The sequence below is a fragment of the Mus caroli genome, chromosome 15 (genome assembly GCF_900094665.2).
Source record: "Mus caroli chromosome 15, CAROLI_EIJ_v1.1, whole genome shotgun sequence".
NCBI lineage: Eukaryota > Metazoa > Chordata > Mammalia > Rodentia > Muridae > Mus > Mus caroli.
The window spans coordinates 232,690-248,940 of NC_034584.1; the positions used below are offsets into that span (position 1 = coordinate 232,690).

The 16,251-nt window shown below is 37.9% G+C and overlaps 1 protein-coding gene and 1 pseudogene across 4 annotated transcripts in view; one reads left to right on the forward strand and one right to left on the reverse strand.

The window, feature by feature from the left end:
• Ghr (growth hormone receptor) overlaps positions 1–16,251 on the reverse strand; it is a 253,932-nt gene that overhangs the window by 90,206 nt on the left and 147,475 nt on the right. The gene's annotated exons all lie outside the window — the stretch shown is intronic.
• Positions 4,094–4,250, forward strand: LOC115029504 (annotated as a pseudogene).

Genomic DNA, 16,251 nt, shown 5'->3' on the forward strand with positions numbered 1-16,251 from the left:
AAAACCAAAACCAAAACCAAAACCAAAACCAAAACACAAACAAAAATCCCTAATCACAGGGCCATAAGGATCTCCTGGTCTAGAAATCAGAACTCAGTGGTTAGTCAAATACTTTTCTCAGTCTCATCCTCCTATCTGACTCATTCTTCCCCATCTCCAACTAAAATAGCAGTCACTATCCAATTCTGCACTATGACATCAGTCATTACACAGTCTTGGCTTCCATTCAAGGATGCTTTAAAAACTTTTTTCTTCTTTTTTTGGTAAAACAAAATACCAGAAAAGAATTTGATTTCTAACTGTGTGGCTGGCTTTTATGCAGGAACCAAAGGAAAGTTTCAAAAAGTTTCCAATATTAATCCTCCATGTTTAAAATTTTACTTATTAAGTATTAAAAGTATTAAGTTATGAAAAAACAATTGGATATCTTAACATGCTTACTGAGACAATTTCTGAGAATTATAATGGCTACAACTCTAGGTCAAATCAATGTCCAGCTCATCTTCCTAGACAGTTGCATTGATTACCTTTTATCCTTTTATTTTTTATTTTTAATTTTCTGTAAACCATAACACTATGGAAAGGCCATGTTTGATGTCTTGGACCCCAAAATACTTTTGGAATAGGCCTAGGGTAGCTTTACTCTTTGTACAGAACCTTGTTCCATGTGTACGTTTTCCAGATTCTCTGTAAGTTCAACATGACATGAACATTTGATGACGTTCAGGAATCAGACAAGCTATAGTCTCTCTTTCATCCCAGAAATACTTATTTCAATGTTGACTGACAAAGAATTTATGAACTGTTGTTAGTACTGTGAACCTTTACAGAGACCTTTGTGCTTTTACACTCCCGTGGCCATGGCCGTGGCCTCGGCCTTTTTTCTTATGTATCTCCCTGCCTTTACCTTCAGCTCATTTATTCTTTATCCTTGATTTGGGATAATAATTTACCACGACAGTTAAGTACATTTTCTTCTCCAACTAAATAACAAAATGACAAAAGGACTCTTTGATGTTCTTCTATGTATCATCTCCTTGTTTTAGAACTTTGGCGTTTTGGAAAAATTTACCTCACCGTAGGAAGAAATGAGTACCCTTGCAGCTTCATTCTGGATGTGTCTATAGCTTCAAAGATATTGCTGTGTAATAATAGTAGTATTTGGCATTTGATAGGCTATTATTTCAGGGAGTGGTGCAAGAATAATGTGTTGAGTGCTTTACAAGAATGATCTCAATTAATGAATTAAGTCTACAATAAGAATTCTGTTTCCTTTCTTTCTGAACCACTAGTTTAACCACACAGACTGCTGACTGTGACTGGCATAAAATCCCACGCTGGGATCTACAGGTGGTTAGTGATATAGTCAGTGTCCCCAGCCTGCTGGAGGCATTAATGTCCACCCCCCAAAGTCCAGGCTTTGAGTAGGCATTTTTGGAGTGTTTTTGTTTATGGATCATTTCGATTGTTTCATTATTGGAATCTAGTGATAGTAAATGAAGCTGATAAAGAGAATACACTGAAAGCTAGTGTTAAGAGGACCTAGTTGCTAAATGAGCCACAACTTTATGGATGAAATAAGCATGTTTCCAAGAGGTAATGAACGAAATGTTCAAAATCAAAGAACTACTTAGTAATGGTATTGAACTTATAACCTACATTTTTTTAGATACATTTGTAAGGGCTGTTAAGTGTTTTTTCTCCAGTTTTCATTTCCTCCAAGGTTCTTTCTCTATTATTCACTAGTCACATAATTTATAATTTATCTATTCTAAAATAAAGCTTAAGGGAATGTAGAAGTTTGAAAGTATGCAGATAGAAGTATGATGTTAGTTTTTAAGTTAGAGTCTAGGAAACAGTAGTATATACTTCTATAAATGAAAATATTTAAATGAAATGAAAGACCATAGAAGTACACACACATGTATGTATCTGCATGGATAATAGAGTAACTAATTAGACAAAAAAAGAGTTTTTCTGTTCTGGAAGATGTAGCCATAGTCCTGGGAACTGTCTGTATGCCGGGGAGGGGTAGTCTGGGGAAATGGATGATAATGGGGAAATAGGATCAGGGAAGAATCTTAAATTTCTTCAAAAATCAGTGATGATTAGTATCTATTGGTCAGCAGATGAACATAAATGTAAATTTGGTGGAAGTTGAATATTTAATGTAAAATTGAAATTTATAAATATTAGGTTACATTGTAAAAATGTGAAAAAAAAATAACTAGAACATGTTCAGAAGGATTCTGAACTTGATGGTTCATTTCTGTCCCAAATTTATAATACAACCAACTACCTGTTTCTGAGAACTAATCATTAAAAACAGGTATGGAAGTTGTGTGAGTAGTGGTCATTTTGTTTATTTATTTATTTGTTTGTTTTATTGATATTTTATTTATTTACATTTCAAATGTTATCCCCTTTCCTGGTTTCCCATCTGGAAACCCCCTCCTTACTCCTACGTGTCTGTGCACTCTCCAGTTAAGACTTAAGGTTGGTGTTCAGTCCAGTTAAGAATTAAGGTTATATTTTCTGTTGGAAGAATCAGAGACGGTGTTACTCAATTCAGGGTGAAGAACATTCCCAAAGTAGTCTTAAGACATTACATGCTTAAAACTATTTAACTAGATTAAAACTATCATTTAGATTCTGCAAATGTTAACTACCTCCAAAGAGCTACTTCAGAGTACCAGTTGATCTATCATTGAGTGAAGCTTTCTTCCTGAACCTGATGTGTAATTATGGATTATCAAATAGACCACACACTTACAAAGTGCTACTTTGAAGGAACGAATCTAAAGCTAAGTTCAGCAACAGAAATGCCCTGCCTGCTACAGATCTGCTGAAGGTCGCAATACAGAGCTCTGGCTTATGTGAAATAATATTTTTTTTCAACTCTCACATGCAATCTCTTATTCTTTCTACAATTTCTGTCAAACATCATAAGTGCACAGAGTAGGGCAGTGGTTATTAAGTCAATGACTGTTTGTTGGATGTTAGCAGATAATGTTATCCTAAGTCTCATGCAAGATTTAGAGGTGAATCATTCATGTAGAGAACTCTGCAATGTCTTGCAATACTATAGGCAAACATAAGAGCATTTATATGTTATATATATATATATATATATACATATATATATGTACATATATATATATATATGTACATATATATATGTGTGTGTGTGTGTGTGTGTGTGTGTGTGTTCTACAAAATGAACATAGCAAAAGGCTAAAATGGTTGTGTCTAATGAAGAAAAGACAAGGCTGGAGATCACGGCGATATTGTGGAGATGCTGGGCTTTGTATCAGAAAGGCTTTCAGCTCTTTACACAGTCATCCCTTATTTATCCATGTCCCTTTCTGATTACAAAAATNCCACCCATCCTTTCCAGTCTATAAGGGACCCTCTCCTCTACTTTTCTGTGTGATTCCATACAACCTATCCCCTAAAACTTGCTCCTTTAGTATATTCTAAACCACAAAAAGCCGAAGTGACATTTGCCTTCCTCTGGAGCACACAACCAGTTCTAAGTACAGTGCTTGGCCCATGAGAAAGGCGCAAGATATTTATGCCGACTGATTAATTTTAGTCTGACAGAGCAGTATGGGCAAAAAGGACAGTATTGGAAACATAAAAGCAGAGGATGGCAAAATAATTGAAATTTAGGGCAAATGTAGTGATAATTAGAGTGGAAAGATGTGTAGATTATAGGTGCTTTGAACCCTAGGCTAGGTAAAAGTGATTTTTTTAAATTAAGATACAATATTTTTATCTTTAAAGTATAAGTTTAAAGTGATTGTATTGTTCTTGGACCAATGGTATCAAACCTGAGGTGTGCCATATCTAAAAGTGAGGACAATCAAAACAAAACAAACAAAACAAACAAACAAACAAAGCAACCCCCCAAACACACATGAGCAAATTGTATACTAGGTGACACAAAAATGACGTCATCAGGACAGCTCCAAATGCTACTGGCAAGTCAATTGCCCCAAACAAGTTCTCACAGCAATTGTAGTGACCAAAAAAAGTTATCTTTCAGATCTCCTGTTGCTGCAAAACACCTTCTGTGCTCTAGAATCCATTCATCACTTCTTAGCCTTTTGGCTAAGATCAAGTGTAGAATCCATTCATTCCATTACTGATCTTGATAAAGACACCAAGGTAAGTTCATTCCCTGTAGACTGGCTGTTCTTCCATCCAGTAAATTTGACTTGATGAGTGTCAGCCCTGCAGGACCCTTCTGTCAAAGACATCCCCTCTCTTCCTCTTTCCTTTCTTTTGGTCTCTTTCTTTCTTTTCCCTTTTCATTACTTTCTTCCTTTTCTGCTCCACAGAGATTGAATTTTGAGTCTACTCTCATCAAGCTCTTCTCTTTCCCTCTCAGACATTTCTTCTAATAAATCTGTCACAGAGCTAATACCCCAGTACCTATTCTGCAGGTTTGCATCTCAGAAAACTCAAGCTATCACAGGACCTAAACCGAATATTCTCAGGATAACGTCTTGAGCAAACAAATGGTTTCTATTAGTCAAGAACTAGCTGGCTTCGGAAGAACCTGGAAAACACTGTACTCTGACCTTATGAGCCACTTAGCTTTGTTTTGCTTCTAAGAATGAAGTATATGAACTGGGTAAAAAGGCTGGCAAGCTGTGAAGTGGAGAGACAGTCTCAAGGACTGGGAGGGGTTCATGTTCAGGTTAACTCTATGCCAGTGGTATGCATGCCAATGGGTGGGGTGGGATGTCTGTGCCCAGAGTAGCATGGGTGGCCTCATCATACAGGACTATTTCTTTTACTTTTCATTTTCCTCTTGAGCTTGTGTGATCTTTTAATCGGTTTTATTCTGTGTTTTTTGGCTGTCTTTATTCAGGAACTTCGTTTCACTTCTCTAGTTACCCTTTATCTCTTCCGAACACACCTGCATTTCTCTACTTTGTGAGCTCCTGTGTGTGAAGTCATTGCCATGCCAAGACCCTCACCAGACAGTGATGCCAAGATGACAAATCTTGGAAATCCTGACTCCAGAATTTAGGGACATATAAAGCCCTTCTCTTTGGAAATTCACTCCTCTGAAATATCGTTACAGCAAAATTGAAGCTTACTCTCTAACACAGAGGTTCTCAACTTTCCTAATGCTGTGACACTTTAGTATAGTTTCTCAAGTTGTGGTGACTCTCAACCATAAAATTATTTTATTGCTATTTTATAACTGAAATTTTGCTACTATTATGAGTCAAACTAAATATCTGATATGTAGGATATCTGATATGCAACTCCAAAAGGTGTTGTGACCCACAGGTTGAGAACTGCTGTTCTAAGTTTGGTCTTCTTTATAATTTTTTTAGTTTCCTGTCTCAGAATCTGCCAATATGAAAGAACAAAAACAACAGGAGACTATTACTTGACTCACTTTACATAAAATGCAACAGTAATTCATAAATAGCTGAATTTATGAGAGATAACTTTTCTCATTTGACTTCTAGGCATTCTTGAGATCTTAGCCAGATTAATACTCTCCAGGGAGTGTTCCAAGCAAACAAAATCTTCAGACCTTACACACAGGATTGTAAAGTACTAAATTTAAATGTAATTTTTCATGTACCTGAGAGGGTTACAGCTTGGGTGCCATCTTGATTCCTAACAATTATTAATGTCTTGTCCTTTTAAAAGGAGTTAGCCTTTTCGAAACTTGGAGAAATTTATACTTCAAAGTATGTTTCTGGGAGAAGTTGACTGAGGAAGAGAAGACAAGGGCCTGGTTTGCTGATGGCTATGCATGTTATATAGGCAACACCAAGAAGTGGAGAACGATCATTACAACCCCTTTCTGGGACAACCCTGAAAGACACCAGTAAGGGAAACCTTTAGTGGGCAGAACTCTGGGTAGTACACATGATCATAGAGATCATAGATCTTGTTTGGAAGGAGAAATGGCCATCTATGTGATTGTCCACTGATTACTGGGCTGTAGCCCAGATTGACTAGATGGTCAGGGACCTGGAATGAGCATGGTTGGAAAATTGGTGAGAAAGACACCTGGAGAAGTACCTGAAGAGATCTCTCCAAATGGGCAAAGGATGTGAAGATATTTGTATTCCATCAAAAGCTGACGTCAGCTGAAGAATTCAAAATCAAGTAGATGGGATGATCTGTTCTGTGGACAGTCAGCCTCTTTACCCAGCCATTTGTAACACTATCCAATGGGTCCATGAATAAAATATCCATGGTGGCAGCAATGAGGGTTATGCATGATCTCAACAAAAGGACCTCCACTCAGTATTACTGACCTGGCTGTAGCTGCTGCTAAGTGCCAGATCTGCCAAAAGCAGAGATCAAGACTAAGTACTAGATATGGTACTACTTCCAAGGGTGACCAGTCAGTGACCTCAGAGCAGATTGACTATATTGGATTACTTCCTCTGTGGAAAGGACCACATCCTGTCTTTATTGGAATAAATATTTATTCCGGTTTTAGTTTTGCCTTTTATGCACATAATGCTTTCTTCCAAAACCATCATCCATGAACTTACAGACAGCTTTATCCACTGTCATGGTATTCCACACAGTATTGCTTCTGAACAAAGAACTCACTTTACAGCCAGAGGAGGTGCACAGTCAGCCAATAACCATGGAATCCACTGGCCTTACCATCACCCTGAAGCAGCTGGCCTCATAGAAAGATGGAATGGTTTTTTTGAAGACACCATTACAGCACCAACTAGGTGGCAGCAGCTGGTGGGGCTGGGGAAAAGTTCTTCAGAAGGTAATATATGGTTTGAATCATTGTCCAGTATATGATATGGTTTCTTTGAAGAAGGAAGTACTGCCTTAAAAACCTCAAACCATTTAACGATTTCTTGAGCTGTTGAGACACTTTTTGGAGTTCATGGTTCTTCCTTGTATGGTTTGCATCCAAGTCTCACTGATTAGTTGACAAGAAAACCTGCCAGTATTAACCTAGGTGGAAGTTGGAGAGGAATTTGAAAGTGGGATAGTTCTCAATGGGAAGCAGTCAAAGCCTCTCTTTATAGCTGTTTGTCTTTAATATACATTCTGCTAACAAAATCCTATCTCAGATTCTGCTTCCTATCAACGTCAAACTGCAGAGCCAGGGTATATCACTCATAATTTAGGTACACAATATGAAAATAGTTTAAGTGGTGTCTTCAAACAAGTATTTGCTAAACCAATGGACAAGTTATCCAGCAGATTCACTAATGTAGCTCCCCGCCTTTTCTTCTATGAGCTCACTGAAGTCGAGTTAAGTAAGACAGATTGCTGCAACAAAAAATAATGGGAAGAAACTGGATTGAATAGAATAGGTATTCACTGTATGAAATAATAATAATAAATAGTAATAATTCATATAGCAGGGTTCTAGTTTCTCCCCATTTGCTGTCCCAGATCTATTTTCCATCTTTCTCTCCCCTGATTTTGTGATGCGGGAGACTGGCCTTGTAGACAGCATCACCCAAAGTTCTAGGCTCCCCCACTGTCAGTTGAGTTGGGCCACTAGGAAGCATTGTCACATGTTCTCAGTCCCATGCCTCTTTCTGATTCTGGGGAGCACCATGCTCCACTGTGATGGCTCTGCTCTCATGGCTCCCGTTGCACCGGCTCAGAGTCTTACTAGGGGTCTGGATTGCTATGCTCTTTCAGACATGGAGATGGGTGAATTCTCAGCTGCTAGCCCTGTTCTCCATTCCTGGCTGATTTTCTTAACTTCCTCAAGCTGATAATATCAGTGTGCTTTTTTTTTCTTTAGACAAGTCTTTTGGATTTGCCATCTTTTTCTTCCCAGACCCAGACTGATAAATAGAATAGAATAGAATTTATATTCTATAATGCTGATTGGTAGTATTCAAAAACAAGCATTTTAGGAACTGCAAGGAAATGAAGCACACAATAATACATCACTCAAGATTTTGACCTCGACAACAACATCTTTTTCATCTCTTGTCTCAGAATCTGCCTGCATGAGGCATGGAAACATCAGGAGACTTTCACTGGGATTTTTTTTTTTTTAATCAAAGACACAAAAAATGTTTCATGAAGAGCTGTGTTTAAGATAGCTTTTCATCACTGGATCTATAATTTGATTCATTTGATTCAGACACTGTCTGAATGCTATTTTATAATACTATTGTCAAGTGTTGATTTCTTCACACTTCTAAAATGCCTAACACACAAACGGTGGAGTTATCTTAAGTGCAGCTATTCACAATGTTCTTGTAAGCTTTTGAGAAAAAACAGCATATTAAAAAACCCCTGTGGCTTTGATAGATCCATACACAAGCAGACTCTGAGGTGTGGGCTAAACTCATTCAGGATTTGATGGAAGTAAAGTAACCATTTGCTTCCTATACTTAGGTATTAATGGCCACAGCAGGCTGACTGTACCTGAGCTCTACTTTGGAAGTAGAAGGGAAGTAAAATTTCAAGATTAAAGAATAGAAAAAAATGCAGAGTGCATGGTGCCATGTCTCATTTCACAGTGACCTCACTTTATTTACATAATTCAACTTCTCTGTGAAATGTATCGAGTTTGGTTAAACTTGAGGATTCAGAAAAGGACTTTGCATGGGATACTTCACCACCTACCAGTGGCTTTTAAATATATTTTTAAACACTAATCCACAAAGGAAATACATTTTACATTTTGAATGATAAGCACCACATTTATACTCCTATGTAGCCACAAAATGCTTATCTTTATTATAAGTTTAAAAATCTTTGATAATATAGGTTACAGTTTATTCTTCTGCTCTAGAAAATTCCATTAAAGAGCTATTAGATGGAATATTCTAAGTAAATTTTGTGGAAATCTGACAGTTCCTGTTAATCATGCAAAAAGTACAGATGAGCAATTACCTTTCTGAAACAAGTCTAAATCTATGATATGAAGATGAATACCACCTTCCCCTGTATTTTAAGAGTGTTTGCATAAATATGGTTGAGTGGAGAGCATAAGAAAATACTAAATTTGTATTCTTATAGTTAAGACAGGATTTTCATATTCACTAGTATGATTTGATGGCTACAACAGCCATCAGAACAAGGCAAAATATCAGGGCTCAAGGCAATGTGATTTACTCATGCCCCACTGCCAGACAACATAGATTTCCACATTCAGACTGGAGTCCTAACTTTTGTGGCCTTTATAGGTAGCTTGTGGGTAATTTTAAATAATTTCACAGCATAATTAAGCAAGTTACTAACCCTAACTGTAAAATAATAAAGATACTTGCCACTCTTACTTTGACAGAGAAGTTTTAGGTGAAGTGAAGGCATATGCTTTTAACACTTAGAACTGTCAAGAGAACGTTATTAGTTTTGTCAGCATGAGACTTCTGCTTTTCCCTCATTTCTGCACACCATTCCTATTATTGTTGTTAAACTGGAATGAACCTCCTTTTTCTCATTTGGCATTCAAGTCATGTTTTCTACACCCAGATCAAGCGTGTCCTTTTTCCTGCCTTTTTTTTTTTCCCATTTCAATCTCCCAGGAACATTTTCAGTTTTTGAAGTTCATTTATATTCTGCCACAATATTAAAACTATTTTTTCCTTGCTATTTTGCTATTATTTTATATGCATGTATTTTAAAATTTCAGATTAGACCATGTTCTCTTATAATAAGATCAACTAAGCCTTTTGATAGCTATATAATCCTTAGCCCTTCGTAGAAACACCACCCTGAACATGATACCTTACAATTTGGAAGGAAGCCCCAATTTCCCAGTGCACTTCAGGGATACAGGCAATTTTCTGATTTCTCCTTCGATGGATTTTACTCAGACATTAAATACTTAACTCTTTCAACCCCCCACTTAAGGGTCTGGTTAGTGAAGAGCCCGGGTGTGGGAACTGTTAGAGCTTGAGAATCATGATTGTTCGGAACCCAGAGAACAACAGGTGGTTTAAAGTTGTTGCAAGAATATACCAGCAGCTCTTTCTTCTGGTCAGCACAGGGCAAGCAGGCAAAAATCAGAGTTCCTACTTTTTCCATGGAAGGCTGCCCCAACTCTGCATAGAATGAGGCAGCATCTGGGAGCTGAATGAGAAGGCAACTGATTGTCTACTGAGAGGCTGAACAGGCACGTGGCCATGCCCCACAGTTTCTTGACATAGTTTCTGACTTCAAAGAGAGAATCAAGCCTGCAGTAAGCCCATTTAACCATGAGAGCTGATAGATCCCACCATTCAGAGGCCCATGGGAGTGCAAAGAGTTATTAAGGGCTTGTAACATGTGTGGTGTAAAAACAAATGCAGACATCTGCCAAACAGTCTCTTCCTGGCTTAGTAAAGGGTGAGCGGGGGACTCCAGCTGCTGGCTTATTACTGATAAGAGGATGAAGCAGACTATGTATATACTATCCTGTCTACTCCAGCTACTTTCCAGTGAATAAACTTTTATCTTCTCTACCTATTGGGAACTAATCAGCCTTGATGTGTTAATATCTTGAGGGTCACCAAATATAAAAGTGTTGATTTGAATGTGCAACAGGTTTCAGTCTAGGTTCTTAGCAAGGTTCACTTACTGCACAGCCAGACTGACAAGGTTGAGAGACAACCGTTTTATTTTATATGCCAAAATTCAGATAATACTCAAAAAATGTTGAAGAAGCAAGGAAATTGTGTTCTGAGGAAACAGTCCAGCAAATCAATGGGAACTGACCTTAGGAAAAATGATGAGCAACTTATCCACAGATAATTTTAATAAGAGCCACAAGGTCACTGCCAAGGTCAAGAGGGAAGTGTATGGACCAAATGTGATTTCAGCAAAGACAGAAAATATAAAAAGTATTGCACAGGAATGAAGGATCTGAAGCAGATGATAAATGAACTTAAAGAAAGGTCAACAGAGAAGTTTATCAGAAGCTTAGGTCAAGGGACTAAATCCTGGGGTTCATATGGTGGGAGTGGAGGATGAACCCTACCAATTGACCTCTGACCTCCACATGTACCATGGCATGCACACTCAGGCACACAATCAATAGTATATTTTACACTGGAAATTTGCTCAGAAAGTTTCTTTACTAGAAGGTAACTAAGAAGGTAGGAATTTGTTTGACTCTATTAACTATAAGCCTCGTGTGTACATCATATATATATATATGCATATATATGTGCATATATGTGCATATATATGCATATATAATATATGTGTGTGTAATCATAATAATATAGATAATAAAACCAATAAAAAAAGAAAATGCAGACAAGCTTAGTGGCGTATGCCTTTAATTTCAACATGTAGAAAGAAGATTCACAGATCTCTGTGAATTTAAAGCCAGTCTGGTCTATATATGAGGTTTCAGGTCAGCCAGAGCTAAATAGTGAGACCCTACTGAAAAAAAAAATAAATTAAAGAAAATACAGTCTAATGAATAAATTTTTTACAAAAAAAGTCATTTAAGTTGTTATCCATGCCAGATTTATTCTTTTTTTTTTTTTAGATTTATTTATTTATTATATGTAAGTACACTGTAGCTATCTTCAGACACACCAGAAGAGGGCATCAGATCTCATTACAGGTGGTTGTGAGCCACCATGTGGTTGCTGGGATTTGAACTCTGGACCTTCAGAAGAGCAGTCATTGCTCTTACCTGTTGAGCCATCTCGCCAGCCCCAGATTTATTCTTATATTCTCAAATTGGTCTCATTTCCTTTTTAAAAAAATTAAAATTCCTAGGCTAGAGGAAAAGAAATTTGTCTTTGAACACCTTTACAGTGATTGGCATATAGTGAGTTTCAGTAGGTAGATGAAAGACTGAATGGAAGGTACAGAAGAGAAGAGCCAGTGCCATGGGCATAGTAAGAGGTCCCTTAGGGTTTGACACCCTGGACAGTTGAATCAGACTCCCTAATTGAACACTAAATTGCAATAAATCATAGTCAGCTTTAGCAATTAACAATGTTAATCCTGTGAGGGAGGAGAGAAGGCAGGGAAGTAGTAGGAAAATTCCATTTGCACTGATGCTATAACGAGACCTTGGAAAATAATAAGCCTATGATGTACTTTGAATTTAGTTTCTTATTTGGGATACGTACTTGATAACCACTTAGAAAAATATATCTATTAATGAGTCAAAGTCCTTAAAATCCCTCTGGCACTATTATCTCTAAAACCGTGGAGTAAGATTTTTTTAAAAAATGCCATGATGCCATAAACAGATTTAAAAATGAAATAAATAATTTAAAAGTAATGGTACACTACCAATTATATAATAAGCCACGGTTTAAGACATGTCATTATTCACTGTGTGGTAAACTCTGTAGAACTTTAGGTTTTGGAGAGAAGATTCTAGTCTTTCTCAAAATACATTCCTTTCTGGGGTTATGACACAGCAAGGCTAGATGTCAAGGTATGGCGAAGAATGGTAACAGGAGACAATATTGAGGATAAAGACAGAATGACAAATCAGTGATGTCTGGGTAGAGACTAACAGCATCCACTGGTCTCTTTTGGACTAGAGTATACCCTTGGGTACAATGAAGGACACAACACAGCTATGCTCCTGGGATTCTTCTGATATTAATATGTTGACTCTAGTGTAGCTGCTGGACCTGTGGGCAACCTAATGTCCAGAGCCTCTTTTAGAAGGTGTGTCAGTATTGGAAGTACTCAATGCACAGCCTCCCATTTCTTCCCCTCGAGGAACTGCTTCAAAGGTAAATGACACTACCTCTCTCAATGTCAAGATCCTTCCTACATGCAATGTGTCATGCAGATGAGTAGAAAAGACTGCCATCTTGGACCTGGGGGAAACCTAATAAAGGGATTTCATGGCTCCAGAGTGCTCTATGGGGTCAGCTGAGCGTTGCTCTCAGCCGTTCAGCTTAATCCACTGGACACTCCTTAATAAACACATGCTAATTTCCACCCCAGAGTCTAGTTTCCTGGAATATGCCACCTGGGACTAATTTCTCTTACCTATCAGAAGTACTTCCATGTTAGTTTATACAAAGCTGTAAGTCTAAGTTTCTGAGTGTCCCATTCTCTAATCTGTTTCCCTAAGCCTGGGACTTTCTGAGCCTTTCCACAGGCTTGCAAGTCTAGCCTTATAAAATCAAGCTCTAGGACTGTCCCAGTGCTGAGGGAAGTGCTTGTAAAAGACTTGCTAATCAATGTTTAAATATGACCTCAGCTGACTGAGGCCACAGGCACAGGGGACTGCTGAAAAGAGAAAAACCCTTCCTTCCCTTAAAGAGGGAAGCACCTACATAGATAGATAGCCGAATCCAATTCTTTAAAGAATCCAGGCCCAAGTTGGTTCAACCGGTTAAAGAAAAAGCAGAAACAAGAATGTTGTCTTTCTGTTAATGCTTCAAAATTTAAGCAATACCTAATTCAGCCTCATAAAAAAAATAATGATAATAAAATATCTCTGTGTGATCCAAAAAAAACACACCTGTGGGCTGTATTTGGCTCAGGCACTCGTATTTATGACCTCAGTGATCTAATCTCGCTGGTCCACAGGCCCTGGGGGCCAATTCCAGAAGAACGTTTGGGAGCTGGCTGGCTATTCAAATGTCTTCCCTACATGACATCCTGCTCCAAACCTAAGATGACAAGGTTTGAGTCAAGGAGTCTAGTTTAACCTGTCTCAAAGAGTCATTCTTTCATTGAATCTGCCTTGCCAGCTAAGGCTGCACTAAAGCTGTTTATGTCTTACAGAAAAGCTTTGTCCTCTGTCCCTCCCTGTGGTTATGCAAAGGAGCTCAGTAGCTTGACTTGACAGAATTTTTCTTACCACAGGGCTTTGAAACAATGCTGTATAATTTGAGTTTTAAATGAAGTAGCGCTCTTATGAGAAGTGTCTGTGCAGCTATTTTTCATATTTCACATTCATTTGCAAATCCCGTTGACACATCTACTTAAAATTTTTCTAAGATATTTTCAAGTAGCTGGTGCTTTTTAATATATATATATATATATATATATATATATATATATATATATATGTTTTCAAATACACCAATCTTTACAAATAGCTTTCTTATTGATAAGAAAGAAAATCTAGAACCATAAGAAAAAGAGGAGTCTCTAGTAAATTTAATATGCAAACTTAAGGACAGTTTCAGGGTCTTACATATTCAAGTACACCAAATTAACTTTTAACCTAGACAGTGGTATTTATTTAAATAATCACTGTTTAAATTCTCTTAATTAGAGATATACTACTTTTCCGATTTTCCATTCATAAAGGAGTAGACTAACTCCAGATATAAGATTACTACTCAGTAATGGTCATTAGGGAGATACAATCCAAATGTACCCTTGTTTTCTTTGGCAGATTTATGAGCTATGACCTCACTGCCTTTGAGAACATCTCCTTTAAGAACAGGTAACAGACAAGCCCTGAAAGGCAAATATTTTGAACTAAGAGAAAGCCTTAAGCAGTTTTAGCAGTCTGTTCATCAACATAAGAAATTCACCCAGAATCTCCTGATGGAGTGGGGACTGGGGTTGTTTTCCTATTTTTCTCAAAAAGAAAATATCTCCTTAATGTAAGGCCTCTCTGTGGCTGAAAGGAGAATATAAAATTCCCTAGAATGACATAAATACCCTAACAAACCTGACTCTTCTTATTTTTAATTTCCCTCTTCCCACCGCAAAGGTAGCCAGGAAGTCACTGGACAATACCTAAACACTTCACATTCTTACACTCTGTCTTGCTTGGAACACTTCCCCCTCAAAGCTCTGCCACGTCACAGTCACAGTTGCTGGATCAGTAGACTCTAGACATCATTAAGGATGCAATTTCATCTCTAGACATCATTAAAGACCTAATTAAGGAACATTTCTTTTTAGTACTTTTCTTTGGCCTGCCTCTGAGCTATCATCCTTCCTCCCCCTTTCTTCATCTTGACGATCTAATACGTGAAACCTTCCAAGATAAAAGTCCACATTGTCTTGGAAACTCTTTGGGAAATTTTGTACTGGTGGTAGAGTCCTGGGTAAATATATAGCTGGACTTTTCACTTAATACTAGGCACTGGGAGGAGGGGAACTGGCAGGCATCTAAATGTCTTCTGACAAGGATGCTCTACTCTTAGTGCTTTCCTGACTCTTGGAAAATGTAGGGTCGTGCCTTCCAGTATATGGAAATGATGATGGCAGATACTCAAGGATCCTGGGATCTAAATTTAAGAAAGGCCAATTCATAATTCCATCAGGGTGCCACTTTTGCTGCCATGACAGCTTTCTTGAGAGAACACGTGCTTTCCTTCCTAGTGGTAGGAAAGCCTGACCCTCATCAGCTCATGCCATCGAATAGTTACATGTTCAGCAATTTTGTGACAAAGTACTTAAACAAAGCCTTCACTCAATACTGCATTGTATCAATTTCAATTTAAATTAGATTAAAAGCAAAGTGATACTTAAAATCAACCACTCTGTAGCCATTTAACTTGATTTCATTTTTTTCTTTTTGATTAGATATTTTCTTTATTTACATTTCAAATGCTATTCTGAAAGTTCCCTATACCCTCCCCCTGCCCTGCTCCCCTACCCACCCATGCTCTTGAAGTTATTTTTGTCTATGATATCTACCTACTAGAAATACCAAAGTAGTGGCTGAGCACATCCAACTTCTACTTTGAGTTACATTGGCAAAGTAAGAATACTACAGAAATCAGCAAACACTGCAAGGGATCCACAACAGTAACACGGTGAGTGACACATCACTGCAATAGTCCTCATCGCTCAGCCTTGAGTGAACTATCTGGTAGCTGATCCCAGAGTTCATTCAGTCACTCACACCCTTCTTCCACTTTGTCCTAAAGCAAGCTACAGTCAAACTCAATGCACTTCAGGCTGAAATGAAATTGGTTATACTGTGGTGTCCAATGCTTAGATGACACCTTCTAAGTGAGGTTAAAGTCAGGAGTTAAGGATTAATTTGTTCAAGATTCATCTTTCTATAAGTCAGCATCCAACCTATGGAGCTGGCTTCCAGCAAAGGACCACAGGACCATTCTAGTTCAGTGTTCCAGGCAATCAGTTCTGTTCAACTTGCTGTCCATCCCAGTCTCTTTATCATACCAAGGGGGGAGCTGGTGCACAGCCATTGATGCTGAATGGCAATATCAGGCACAGTGATGACTAAATCAGACCTGGTGAGCAGCCAACAAACAGATGCTTCAGGAAATAAAGCTTAACTAGAATGAGCTGAGAAACCCACTGACCCTTCTGGTTTTACCTGCTTTTGTTCTTTTGCCCACTTCCATGCAGACC